Source organism: Lactuca sativa, chromosome 5 (genome assembly GCF_002870075.4).
Source record: "Lactuca sativa cultivar Salinas chromosome 5, Lsat_Salinas_v11, whole genome shotgun sequence".
Lineage (NCBI taxonomy): Eukaryota > Viridiplantae > Streptophyta > Magnoliopsida > Asterales > Asteraceae > Lactuca > Lactuca sativa.
In genome coordinates, this window is record NC_056627.2 from 71,820,921 (window position 1) to 71,833,671 (window position 12,751).

A 12,751-nucleotide genomic window follows, 5' to 3' on the forward strand; every position below is an offset into this window, starting at 1 on the left:
CGCGGGATCTCCTTTATTCATCATGGGAGGATCACTTGCCCTTTGCCTCATGATGCTTTGTACTTGTCTCATCCTTTCCAACTCAGCCTCAGCCTCAGCTTTCTTCCCCTCCTTCGATTTTTCGTACAATATCCCTTTTCCTTTTCCCACTACATCTCGAACCTCCTTCTTTTTCCTCAATAGAAATTCCTTTAGCAATCGGTCTTGTGGTTATTGTAGTTGAGGAAATTGGCTTCGTAAGTATTGGAAGAGTAGATGTCATCTGGGTAGATATAACTTTTCGCATTGTCTTCGCATCCTCCTCTTTACTTAAATTCTTCTCTCCCCCTTGCACCCCTGTGAAAGCAGGTGGGGCACTCTTCGGTAGTAAAGAGGTAAAATTGGTGATTGGTGCAAGAGCTTTCTGAATTGCTTGTTCTAAAGTATTAACCTTTAGAGACAAGAACTCAGGAGTGAGAATTTGTGTAGATGAAGATTGTGAAACCACCGTTTTGAGCTCAGTCACCAACTTGATCAGCTGATCAAACTTCTCTTGGGTTTCTTTGTTATGAGTTTCAAGGATAGGAACATCAACAACCTTTTGCACTTTTGAAGAAACCTCATCAATCTTCTTTTGAACTTCGACATTTTGAGAATTAATATCCTTGAGCTCCTTCGCAAGTTCGGTTTTCAACTCTTGAAGCTTAAAGTTGACATCCTACCGAACTTTCTTTACATCCTGTACAAAAAGAACATGACGTTCTTTTGCAACTGTTTTCAAGTCCTGGACCACTAAAGAAAAATTACTCCCTTGAGCTTTAATGTGAAGCTCATTATTTTTATCAGACTGATCAACCTTCTCCATTATACGCTTCTCAGCACCCTTGAGCATTATATCAACCTTCATTGCTGAGATAGAAGGCATCCTGCCAGAATCAGCTTGCGACTTAATAATGGCATTCAATTTATGATTCAGGATTTTAAATTGCTTTCCTGTCATAAGCATATGATCAGGAATATCCTCCTCCTCTGAATCAAAATGAATGTCTTCAAGTACTCCTCCAAAGGCTCCTCCTTCAGTTTCATTATCAGATAAAGGTTGTGAAGGTTGAGGAGTTTCTGGTGATTGTGAGGGAAAAAGGGTTGTAAATGGGTTTTGAAGTGGATGATCAAAAATTGATGAGGTTGTGGATAGAGTTGTAGATGGAAATGAAATAAGTGGTAAAGAAATTGGTAAGGTGATTGGTAATGTGGTTTCAACACTCGTGATAGGTGCCCCCGTATCAGATATGTTGACAACCGTATCAGAAATAGGTACCTCCTCAGAAACTGATTTGGTAGTGACTATTTCGAGTGGTTCTGTGAGTGGTGTTGTGGTAGATATTTGCGAAGTAGGGGTAATGGAAATTATTTGAAAGAATACGTTCATGATTTTAATTTGAACATGTCATATAGAAAATATGTAACGTACATGTTATGGTTTGTATTCATTAAAAAAGGAAGTGTTACTTATCGATGTTGAGTCCTAGATTTTCTATCTATAAGTTAAACTCCTTGTCTACCCGACATGTGACAGTTTGAGACGTAGCCTCGGTGAGATTAAATCTAGATTTTCTCTCTAAAATAACACTTAAAAGGTTGGACATTGTCTAGCTAATGTGGGACACATTAACAAAAACTTTGGAATTACACTCACGTTTTGTTGAAGGAGCAAGGATCCCGAGATAAGATCCGTAGCTTTGTGAAGGAGAAGGTTGGTTGTCTTGAGCAATTACAAAAGCCATTCCGTCACCAGACAAAGCAGAATCGGGATCAACAACAATCTTGATGGTGAAAGTAGTGGAGAAGCTTGCAGGCCACGCAATCACAGGAGTCTTGTACAAAACACGTCCGATCAAATTAGCTGATGATTTGTTTACATTCGCATGTTGATTGTCTTTGGGTTGAGTAATAACCAAACTCCCGTTTATTGAACTAACTGAACCCATACAGATAAAATCACCATCAGGATCACAACTATTTGAATCAAAAGAAGCGAAGGAGAAATTGATATCACAAGATCCAGGGTTCGGGAGAACAAGTAGAATGAGCACAAGGAGTAACATGATCGTGATTCAAGAGCACCGGACGATAAATAATAACTAAGGAAAGGACTGGATCGTATGTACTATATAGTAAGATTGTCTTTTATATGTACTTCTATTTATTTTATTTTTTGTATCAGTTTTGCTGTTGTTTTAGTTAATGACAAGTTCATATATATACCGCATATTTATTCAAATACTTCTCAGTGTTTTTTGCAGTTTATTTCATGACAAAAATGAGATTCTTAAGATTGTTGGAGATAAGTTCCAGGTTCTTGACAAACGCATCTAATGGAATTTGTTAAAAAAAAAGGTATAATTAAGATGGAGACCGAATGATTAACATTTTCCAATAACATCAGAGATGCGTTGCTCAAGCCTAGGAATATATTATTGTCTTACATTCTTGCAACGTTTCTCCAAAATTTGGTATATCCGCCGGAGAGTGTATCCTTAGTGTAAATTACACTAATAGTCCCTACGGTTTGGTGAAATATGCATATTTGGTCTTAACTTATTTTTTTAATTTGGTCATTCCTCTTATTTAGTTATGTTTCATGTTTAGTCCCTAATCAATATAATAAGACCGATTTGTTCTTATTGCTTTTTTTAAGAGTAAATTATATGATTCGTCTCTCGTCTAAATGTCAAATTGAACGTTTAATCTCTATTATCAAAAATTAATTCGGATTGTTCCTCGCTTCTTTAAAACTTACACCTATCATCTCTATCGAACGTAGGCTGAAGAGAATTGTTATCGAGATTTACGAAATCAAAATATGATTTGAGTGATTGAAGAGTTAGAACACGAAGAGTAAAATATTAATCAGATCTTATATTGATAAAGACTGATTACACGGAATAAGCAGAAGGATATTTGAGTTGCAAAAAGTTATCCTCTACTTCTATCCTCAGTCTCTATTTACAGGGAACATGAGTGTACAAAAAATATACTAAGTCTAAACATTACACTTCGCACAAATATGACTTAGTAAACTAACATAAAGATGCGAAACTATACAAACACAATATTCGACTTTTACAATTTTACTTCTACAATCTCCCCCTTTGTAAACAGTCGAAGCTATTCAGTCCATAAGCTTTTGAACAGCAGAGTGAATTGTCTTTCGCACTTCTCCATACCAGGAAATCACCTTCTTGAGCTCCTTCTTGTCTCCTTCATTGTTCTTCTTGCAATTGTTCATACGAACAATAAAGTGCGTATATTGCGAAGAAGTATATCTTTCCACCTCTGACACTTTAAACAAGAATTTCTTGGGCTTCCCCTTCGTATCTCTTCCTGAAAACACCATGCCGAAAGGTTTCAAGCATATTTCCCCAACAACATATTTTGATAATGCTGATTGAGATAAAGTTTCATCCCAAGGAACATTCACTTCTCTTCCCACTACAGTCACCAATTCTTCATCAGTAAGAGCCAAACAGTCGAAGTAATTGTCGATGTATGTCTTAACATGTGCGAAGCCTATCTTGAACACTTCAGTCTCAGAGCCTTTGAGCTTATTCTCTTCCATATGCTTCAAAATCAGAGCCACTTGAATCAAATCGTTACAGTTCATCAGAGGAAAATCAGCTACAATGAAGTCATATTGCTTGTTGTCTGCTCGAGTAACAAAGTAACGAAAATTTTGAAGCATGTCTTCAAACATCGCATCTTTCTTGATTGTTAGCACCTTTTTTATCTTCATTAAAGACCAAACTTCATCCGGATTCTTCCCCAATACAGCATGAAATCTGATTTTCATGTGTATATAATCATCAGGATTATCAAATTTCTCGCTTATCTTGTACTGAGCAGTAATGAAGAGCATTTCATTGATTGGAAAATCTAGCTGACAATTGTCTGAATTCGCAATATCATAACTTCTCTTTGGCTTCTTCTCGAATTCATACATTTCCCTCCCCACAACTTTTGACTCTATGGTTTCGTAGGAGTACAGCTTCGCGGGATCTCCTTTATTCATCATGGGAGGATCACTTGCCCTTTGCCTCATGATGCTTTGTACTTGTCTCATCCTTTCCAACTCAGCCTCAGCCTCAGCTTTCTTCCCCTCCTTCGATTTTTCGTACAATATCCCTTTTCCTTTTCCCACTACATCTCGAACCTCCTTCTTTTTCCTCAATAGAAATTCCTTTAGCAATCGGTCTTGTGGTTATTGTAGTTGAGGAAATTGGCTTCGTAAGTATTGGAAGAGTAGATGTCATCTGGGTAGATATAACTTTTCGCATTGTCTTCGCATCCTCCTCTTTACTTAAATTCTTCTCTCCCCCTTGCACCCCTGTGAAAGCAGGTGGGGCACTCTTCGGTAGTAAAGAGGTAAAATTGGTGATTGGTGCAAGAGCTTTCTGAATTGCTTGTTCTAAAGTATTAACCTTTAGAGACAAGAACTCAGGAGTGAGAATTTGTGTAGATGAAGATTGTGAAACCACCGTTTTGAGCTCAGTCACCAACTTGATCAGCTGATCAAACTTCTCTTGGGTTTCTTTGTTATGAGTTTCAAGGATAGGAACATCAACAACCTTTTGCACTTTTGAAGAAACCTCATCAATCTTCTTTTGAACTTCGACATTTTGAGAATTAATATCCTTGAGCTCCTTCGCAAGTTCGGTTTTCAACTCTTGAAGCTTAAAGTTGACATCCTACCGAACTTTCTTTACATCCTGTACAAAAAGAACATGACGTTCTTTTGCAACTGTTTTCAAGTCCTGGACCACTAAAGAAAAATTACTCCCTTGAGCTTTAATGTGAAGCTCATTATTTTTATCAGACTGATCAACCTTCTCCATTATACGCTTCTCAGCACCCTTGAGCATTATATCAACCTTCATTGCTGAGATAGAAGGCATCCTGCCAGAATCAGCTTGCGACTTAATAATGGCATTCAATTTATGATTCAGGATTTTAAATTGCTTTCCTGTCATAAGCATATGATCAGGAATATCCTCCTCCTCTGAATCAAAATGAATGTCTTCAAGTACTCCTCCAAAGGCTCCTCCTTCAGTTTCATTATCAGATAAAGGTTGTGAAGGTTGAGGAGTTTCTGGTGATTGTGAGGGAAAAAGGGTTGTAAATGGGTTTTGAAGTGGATGATCAAAAATTGATGAGGTTGTGGATAGAGTTGTAGATGGAAATGAAATAAGTGGTAAAGAAATTGGTAAGGTGATTGGTAATGTGGTTTCAACACTCGTGATAGGTGCCCCCGTATCAGATATGTTGACAACCGTATCAGAAATAGGTACCTCCTCAGAAACTGATTTGGTAGTGACTATTTCGAGTGGTTCTGTGAGTGGTGTTGTGGTAGATATTTGCGAAGTAGGGGTAATGGAAATTATTGGTAAGGAAACATTTACCGTAGACATCACCGGTGGAGTTTCTGGAACTATCTCTTCATCAGATGATTCATTGCGAACCACCAGCTTCCGTCTTTTTGTTAGAGTACGTTGCATGTTTTTCGCAACATCTTCAGCTCTTTGCCTTTTCTTTCCTGGAGAGACCAGAGCTGGAATACTGCGAATGGTAACACCTTTACTGCTCACCTCAGTCATACGAATCTTTTTCAATACCCCAGACTTGGAAGGTATTATTTCTTTCTTTGATTTAGATGAAGTCTCTTCAATATGAACATCTTCATCCTGAACCTTTTGCGAAGATGGACCTTCCGCATCCTTCTTTGTTGGCTTCTTCTTCTTTGATGGTGTAGCAACATCTAATAACACTCCAGTTGGCACCGATTGATCAATTCTTTTCAAATATCTCACCAAGACCTTGTGAGTTTGAGAGACCTTGCAAAGCATCGCATCTTGAATGCGAGCAACATGAGTAAAAATTGCCTCATCATCTTCCACTACCTTCGGAAATTGATATAAAGAGAATTCAGCAACTTCAACATCCTCAGGGACAGCAATCCCTTCTCTTTCATACAACTTCTCTAGAATCAAACTCCAATACCTCGTACATGAAATTCCTTTTTCAGAGTTTGTGTTTTCTAGACTCTTGACAAATTCCTTCCACAACTGGGTTGCATAATCTACACTGATATCGTAGTACAAGCCCATAACCATGGCATATACTTCCATTCTCCCTCTATCGAGTCCAACTGTTCTTCCTGTTAGGCATCGGAGAAAAATTCCAAATAAGAAATTCCATATGCACGGCAACCCAGACTTTCGAAAGTCACTTATCTTCTCAAGCTCTGGTTGATGGCCCATCTCATTGAACATATGAATGATTTGAGAGTTAACAGGTTTGAAAAATGGAGGATTGTTCAGAATCTACAAGAATTCAACAAACATCTTCTTGGAAAGTTTTACTTGTTTGTTGTTTATCAAGTTGAAGGTTATCACATCAGTAGTATGGTTGTATGATGCTGTTGAAGCTGCCAAGGATAACTATGTCATCGGAACGGAGAATGAACTAAACATGGCAGTGGACAGAGGTGATCGTTTCAGAGCAACGATGAGCATCTTCAATTCTTCGGGATAAGAAGAGACATTTGGATCAACTTGATAATTTGTGCTTTGGATTTTCATCAGGGATTGAGAAAGAACTTCATCAGCGTTGGATTGAGTGGCAGCCATTGTTAGGGTTTGAAAGAGATGAAGTTGAACAAGTTTGAATGTTTGGAGGTTTGTGAGAGTTCTGTTCGCGTAACCGTATATAGTGTTCTTGATCCCCCTTTTATAGTTTACCCAAATTGATTTAAAATTAAAGCGGGATGCATTTAATGTTATCCGATGTGGCACCTTGAAAATCGAATCATGACTGCAAAAGATAACTATGCTTCAAAAAGTAACTGTCACATCTCCTTGAAAACCGGATAGAATACCAACCATCTTGAGTACACAGCCTGTCAAGTTTCTCGTTATAGAATCTGAACTATTAAAACCCTTCGCATGGAGTCAAGGCTCTTTCACTTTTAGGATGTAAAGTGAAGTCATATGCCAGATTTGCGAAATCATCAGCCTGAGTTGGTTTTACTCAGAACCTCAAGGATTTTGTGTGTGCATTGTGTCAACAGAATAAGATGAGAAACAAAACAAAAAAAAATTGGAATTCTGTGATGTCAAAAATTCAATTTGACATGAATGCAGTTAAACCTCAGGCAAATGTTGCTTCGTTAATCATCAAGAGAGATAATCAACAGCTTGTGTAGTTTCCCGTGATTTACAATCGAATACTTTTAGATAAGTATCGAAGGGCTTTTTTTAAAAGATATTTTGGATTGGTTTTAAATTTCATTACATATTAACCTTAACATAAGGTGAGAAATTGTAAATGAAATTACTTGTTTGACCAGTGTAGTCAGTGACAAGTTGGTTTTTGAAAATATTTATCATGACTAGGATTTGCGAATAAAACTCACACAGAAATCATATTCAAAAAAAATTTGAACTGGATCTTGTTGGGTAACAAACATCGTGGGTTGCAAATGTTTGATCAAGACCACACATGCGAATTGAATATGATTTGGAGTTCCGAAATTTTGATACTGAAACAAAGGTTTCGTTAAAATATAGAACGATGTTCCCCGTCAATTCCTTAAGGTTTATGATGTTTGGGTTTCACTTCCATCACGGTCTCATGATGTTAGATCATAAACATAGACTTGTGATTTGTCTAGGTTTTTATTGGTTTGATCAAAGACCTCAAGGACAAATCTCTTCGAAAATTTGGATTAAAAGAATTGTTTGGTATAAAAAAGATTGGTTAAGAAACGAAGTGTACCTCTGTTATAATGGACAAAACAGAAAACTTTTAACTCATTTGAGAAGAGTAAGGTAGCTCTTTTGACTTATGCGAATATAAGCCTTTTTGGAAGAAATTTTCATGTGATAATTTCATTAAGGCTTTCTTTTCTCACACATAGAGTCTTGTTGAGGCTTTTGGTCTACATACAGCAGCATGCTTTTAGGGACATCCTAACTAGTTTTTAAAAAAATTTGATACCTTCCCGTAGAAACACATAAGCATGACCTCTTCGCATTAAGCCATGTACTAAATTCTCAGCACACAATATTTAAAGAACAAATAAAACAAAAATATTTTTGTGATTTTTGAATTTTTCAAAATTAAAAACATAACAAAATAAAATCTTTTTGGATTTTTAATTTTTCAAAAACAAAAATGAATAAACATAAAATCCTTTTGGATTTTTTATTTTTCAAAAATTAAAAACTACAAAATGAATCGTAAACCTAACCTTAGATGTTATGATCGCAAATGCGAAAAGATGTGGATGCGAAGCCATGCGAAGCCTCTGGATGAACAGTAACATCTGAACAAGTTTGACTCATAACTGTTGAATGAGACTTTCATGCTTGAGTTTTTGGAATTGAATTCGCATCAATCATCCCCAAACCTGCTAAAATTCTAACAAATGATTTTTCATCAAGAGGTTTTGTAAAAATATCAGCAAGTTGTTCAGTTGTTTTAACAAAATGAATTTCAATATTCCCATCTTCCACATGATCTTTGATAAAATGATATCGAAGAGCAATGTGTTTTGTCTTTGAATGTTGTACTGGATTATGATAAATGCGAATTGCACTTTGCGAATCACAATACAAGGGAATCTTTTTCATGTTTGTTGCATAGTCACGAAGTTGACTCTGAATCCAAATAATTTGCGATGTGCAAGCAGCAGCAGCAGCAATGTATTCAGCCTCAGCAGTTGATATAGCCACACAAGTTTGTTTCTTCGATTGCCAACTCACCAACTTCGCATCCAATAGTTGACATCCACCACTCGTACTTTTCCTATCCAAAGTACATCCTCCTAGATCAGAATCTGAAAAAGCTTGAATGAAAAACCCCGTTTTCGAAGGATACCAAAGTTCTAACGAAACTGTTCCCTTAAGATAGCGAAAAATATTTTTCACTGCAGTCAAATGAGGTTCTCTGGGATTAGCTTGATATCTAGCACAATTGCAAACCAAAAACATTATATCAGGTCTACTTGCAGTTAAGTACAATAAAGACCCTATCATGCTTCGATAAAGTGTTAAATCAATAGCAGGAGCATCTAGCGAAGGAGTTAGTCTTGTTCCTACTGCCATTGGTACTCTTAGTTTCGTGCTATCAGTCATTCCAAACTTTTCAAGCAAGTTCTTCGTATATTTTTCTTGATTGATTAAGATTCCATCCCTGTTCTGTCTTATATTCAAACCAAGAAAATTATTTTATTTTTCCCATCATGTTCATTTCAAACAGACTTTTCATTAAATTTTCAAATTCAATTGACAATGTCGGGTCAGTCGAACCAAAAATAATATCATCAACATAATTTTGAACAAGCATTAGATGATTCCCAACTTTCTTGCGAAATAATGTGGGGTCTACTGATCCTTGTTTAAATTTAGATTGTTTCAAGAAATTTGTAAGTGTTGCGTACCAGACTCTTGGTGCTTGTTTTAATCCATATACAACCTTATGTAGGATGTAAACATGATCAGGATGTTCATCATTTATAAACCCTGGTGGTTGTTCAACATACACAGTTTCTTCTAGTTATCCATTTAAGAATGCACACTTAACATCCATTTGATAAACATCAAAGTCTTTGTGAGCTGCATAAGCTAAAAATATGCGAACTACTTCAAGTCTTGCAACATGAGCAAATGTTTCTTCATAGTCTATTCCTTCTTGTTGCGAATAACCTTTAACCACTAGTCTAGCTTTATTACGAATAATATTGCCATCTTTGTTGGTTTTATTTTTAAAAATCCATTTTAATCCGACAATTGAAACATCAGAAGGTTTAGAAATTAATCTCCAAACCTTGTTTCGTTCAAATTCAGCCAGTTCAGATTGAATAGCAACAACCCAATCTGAGTGTTCCATAGCATCCTTTACTGTCTTTGGCTCTATTTTCGAAATAAAGACATTAAACATACATAGTTCTTGGTTCGCATTCAGTACCTCATTTTTCGCACGAATTTGAGCTCTTGTCAACACACCATCTTGTGGATTACCAATTACCTGATCTTTTGGATGATTTCTTGTCCATTTCTCAAGTGGTGGAAAATTAGGATCAAATTCCAATGGTGCATCTTCATACATATCTTCATTTTCAGATCCTGCAACAGAAAAATTATCATTTAGTTCATGAAACTCATCATTTTCATCAAGATTAATTGTTTGTGTTTCATCATTCTCCTCCTCAACATGATATTCATCTTGATGCTCCCCCTCAAAATGATGTTCCTGTTGATTTTGCGAATGCTCCCCCTCAACTTGATGATTCATAATTTCATTCTCCCCCTCGAAAGTTTGCTGACAATCTTCATGGATACTCGTATGCTCCCCCGCCATACTAGCATCAGGCATACTTTCACAAGTTATTGACCTTGTAGTAATTGTCAAATCATTAGTATGTTTTGAGGATTCTGATGTTTGATTATCAGGAGCATTATTTTCCGCTTCAATTGCCCTGTCAGGAATTCCGAAAATTAAGTCATAATCAAAATCATTTATTTCAGAATTATCAATTTGAGTATTTGAATCAATAAGTATTGATTTATTTTCAAATTTACTATCCGTTTGTTTAAGATAGTAATCATCAAACGTTAAATTGAAAGTTTCTTCAACTTTTCTAGTTCTTTTATTAAGCACTCTATATGCAACTGAATTCTGCGAATATCCTAAGAATATGCCTTCATCAGCTTTAGCTTGGAATTTGGACAAATTATCTTTGAGATTCATGATAAAACACCTGCAACCAAAAACATGAAAGAATTTGACATTAGGTTTCCTATTATTGATTATTTCATATGGAGTTACATTGAATCTTCGATGAATGAATGATCGATTCTGAGTAAAACATGCAGTGGATACTGCTTCAGCCCAAAGATATTGAGGTACATTCACATATGTTAACATGGTTCTGGCTGCTTCGCATAGAGATCGATTTCTTCTTTCAACAACTCAATTTTGTTATGGAGTATATGGTGATGAGAAATTATGCGAAATGCCTTTGCTTGTTAGAAAAGAATCAAGAGTTTGATTTTTAAACTCAGAACCATTATCACTTTTAATTTTGTGAACATTCTTTTTCAGACTAAGCTCAATCTTTTTGATAAAATCAATCATCGTCTGAGCAACTTCAGATTTTAACCTGAGAAAAAAATATCCATGTGAATCGAGAAAAATCATCTACAATAACTAAAATGTACCACTTTTTATTGATTGTAGCAACAGTCGACGGTCCACATAAGTCAATGTGAAGAAGTTCCAATGGTTCCACAATTTTTGAATCTGTCACAATTGGATGACCTTTTCTATGTTGTTTTCCTTGTTCGCAAGCTGCATACAGAGAATCATTGTCAAATTTTAGTACAGGTAACCCTCGAACTAAATCTTTAGTGACAAGTTTGTTAATATTGCGAAAGTTCAAGTGTGACAATCTTCTATCCCAAAGCCAGCTGACATCATTAGATGCTTTTGATAGTAAACACACAGCATGTTTTCCCACAATTGGTTTGATGTCCAGTGTAAACATATCACCATATCTTTTGAATTTGAGAAGTACTTCATTTGACTTCGCATTTCAAATGATACTTCCTTCTTCATTAAATACAACTTGTTTTCCAGTACCAACAACAAGTTATGACACACATATCAAATTATGTTGAAGTCCTTCAACATAAGCAACTCTGTTCACAGTGAATTGTCCATTTGTGACTTTCCCATAGCCTTTCACTTGACACTTGTGATTATTCCCAAATTTGACTACTCCTGCATTTTCCAAGCTTCTATAATCTCGCAACTTTTCCTTTCTTCCAGTCATATGACGAGAGCAACCACCATCAATATACCATTTTGTATCATATTGCTCGTCACACATCACCTGCATTTATTGGAAAAATTTAGGAACCCAAGACTTGTTGGGTCCATCATTAGTAGAATGAAACAAATTATTTGAAATTAAAAACCATGTTTTTATTTTGTTTGTGACAGAATCCATTATATCAACATCATCAGATCTAGATATTGAAATATAGTCGTTCAATAGTTTTGGATTTCCATTGATTGTAATCTTATCCTTCACAACATTCACATTTTTGATAGCTGGTTTCCATTTTTGAACTAGAACTTGCGAATTATGAGTTGATGAACTAGCAGTGGAAGAGTTATTTGCGAACTTGTCAAATGCATTCTTGATTTGTTGCTCTGAAAACTTCCCACTTTGATATTTTCTTCCTTTCCCTTCAAACCAACGATTGATTGTACTTACATCAGATTTTCCTTTTGTATATGAAACTTTGGTCGGTTTTGAGACTAAAGGATTTGGAAAATTTGGTTGTTTTGGTGAAAATTTTACTTTTGCTTGAGTTGAATCTTTCAAACTTGATGAAGTATTCGTGAATTTGCCAACATTTTGAAACTTTTGATTATTTACAAATTTTTGCAAATTCTCAAATTTTCGATTGTTGTTATATTTGCGAACATATGGAATTTTGTCAATAGAATTTATTGGTTTATGAAGACTTGAATCTATTTGTTTATTTTTGCTTTGAAATTTTAATGATGTTGTTTTTGAAATTTGTTCTTTTTCAGCTCTTGGTTTGTCATTTGACACAACTTGCCAGAAAATTGCTTTTCTCGCTTTTCTTTTTGAAACATTATTCTCTGTTGATTAATTTCCAACCATCAATTTGAATTCATGAGA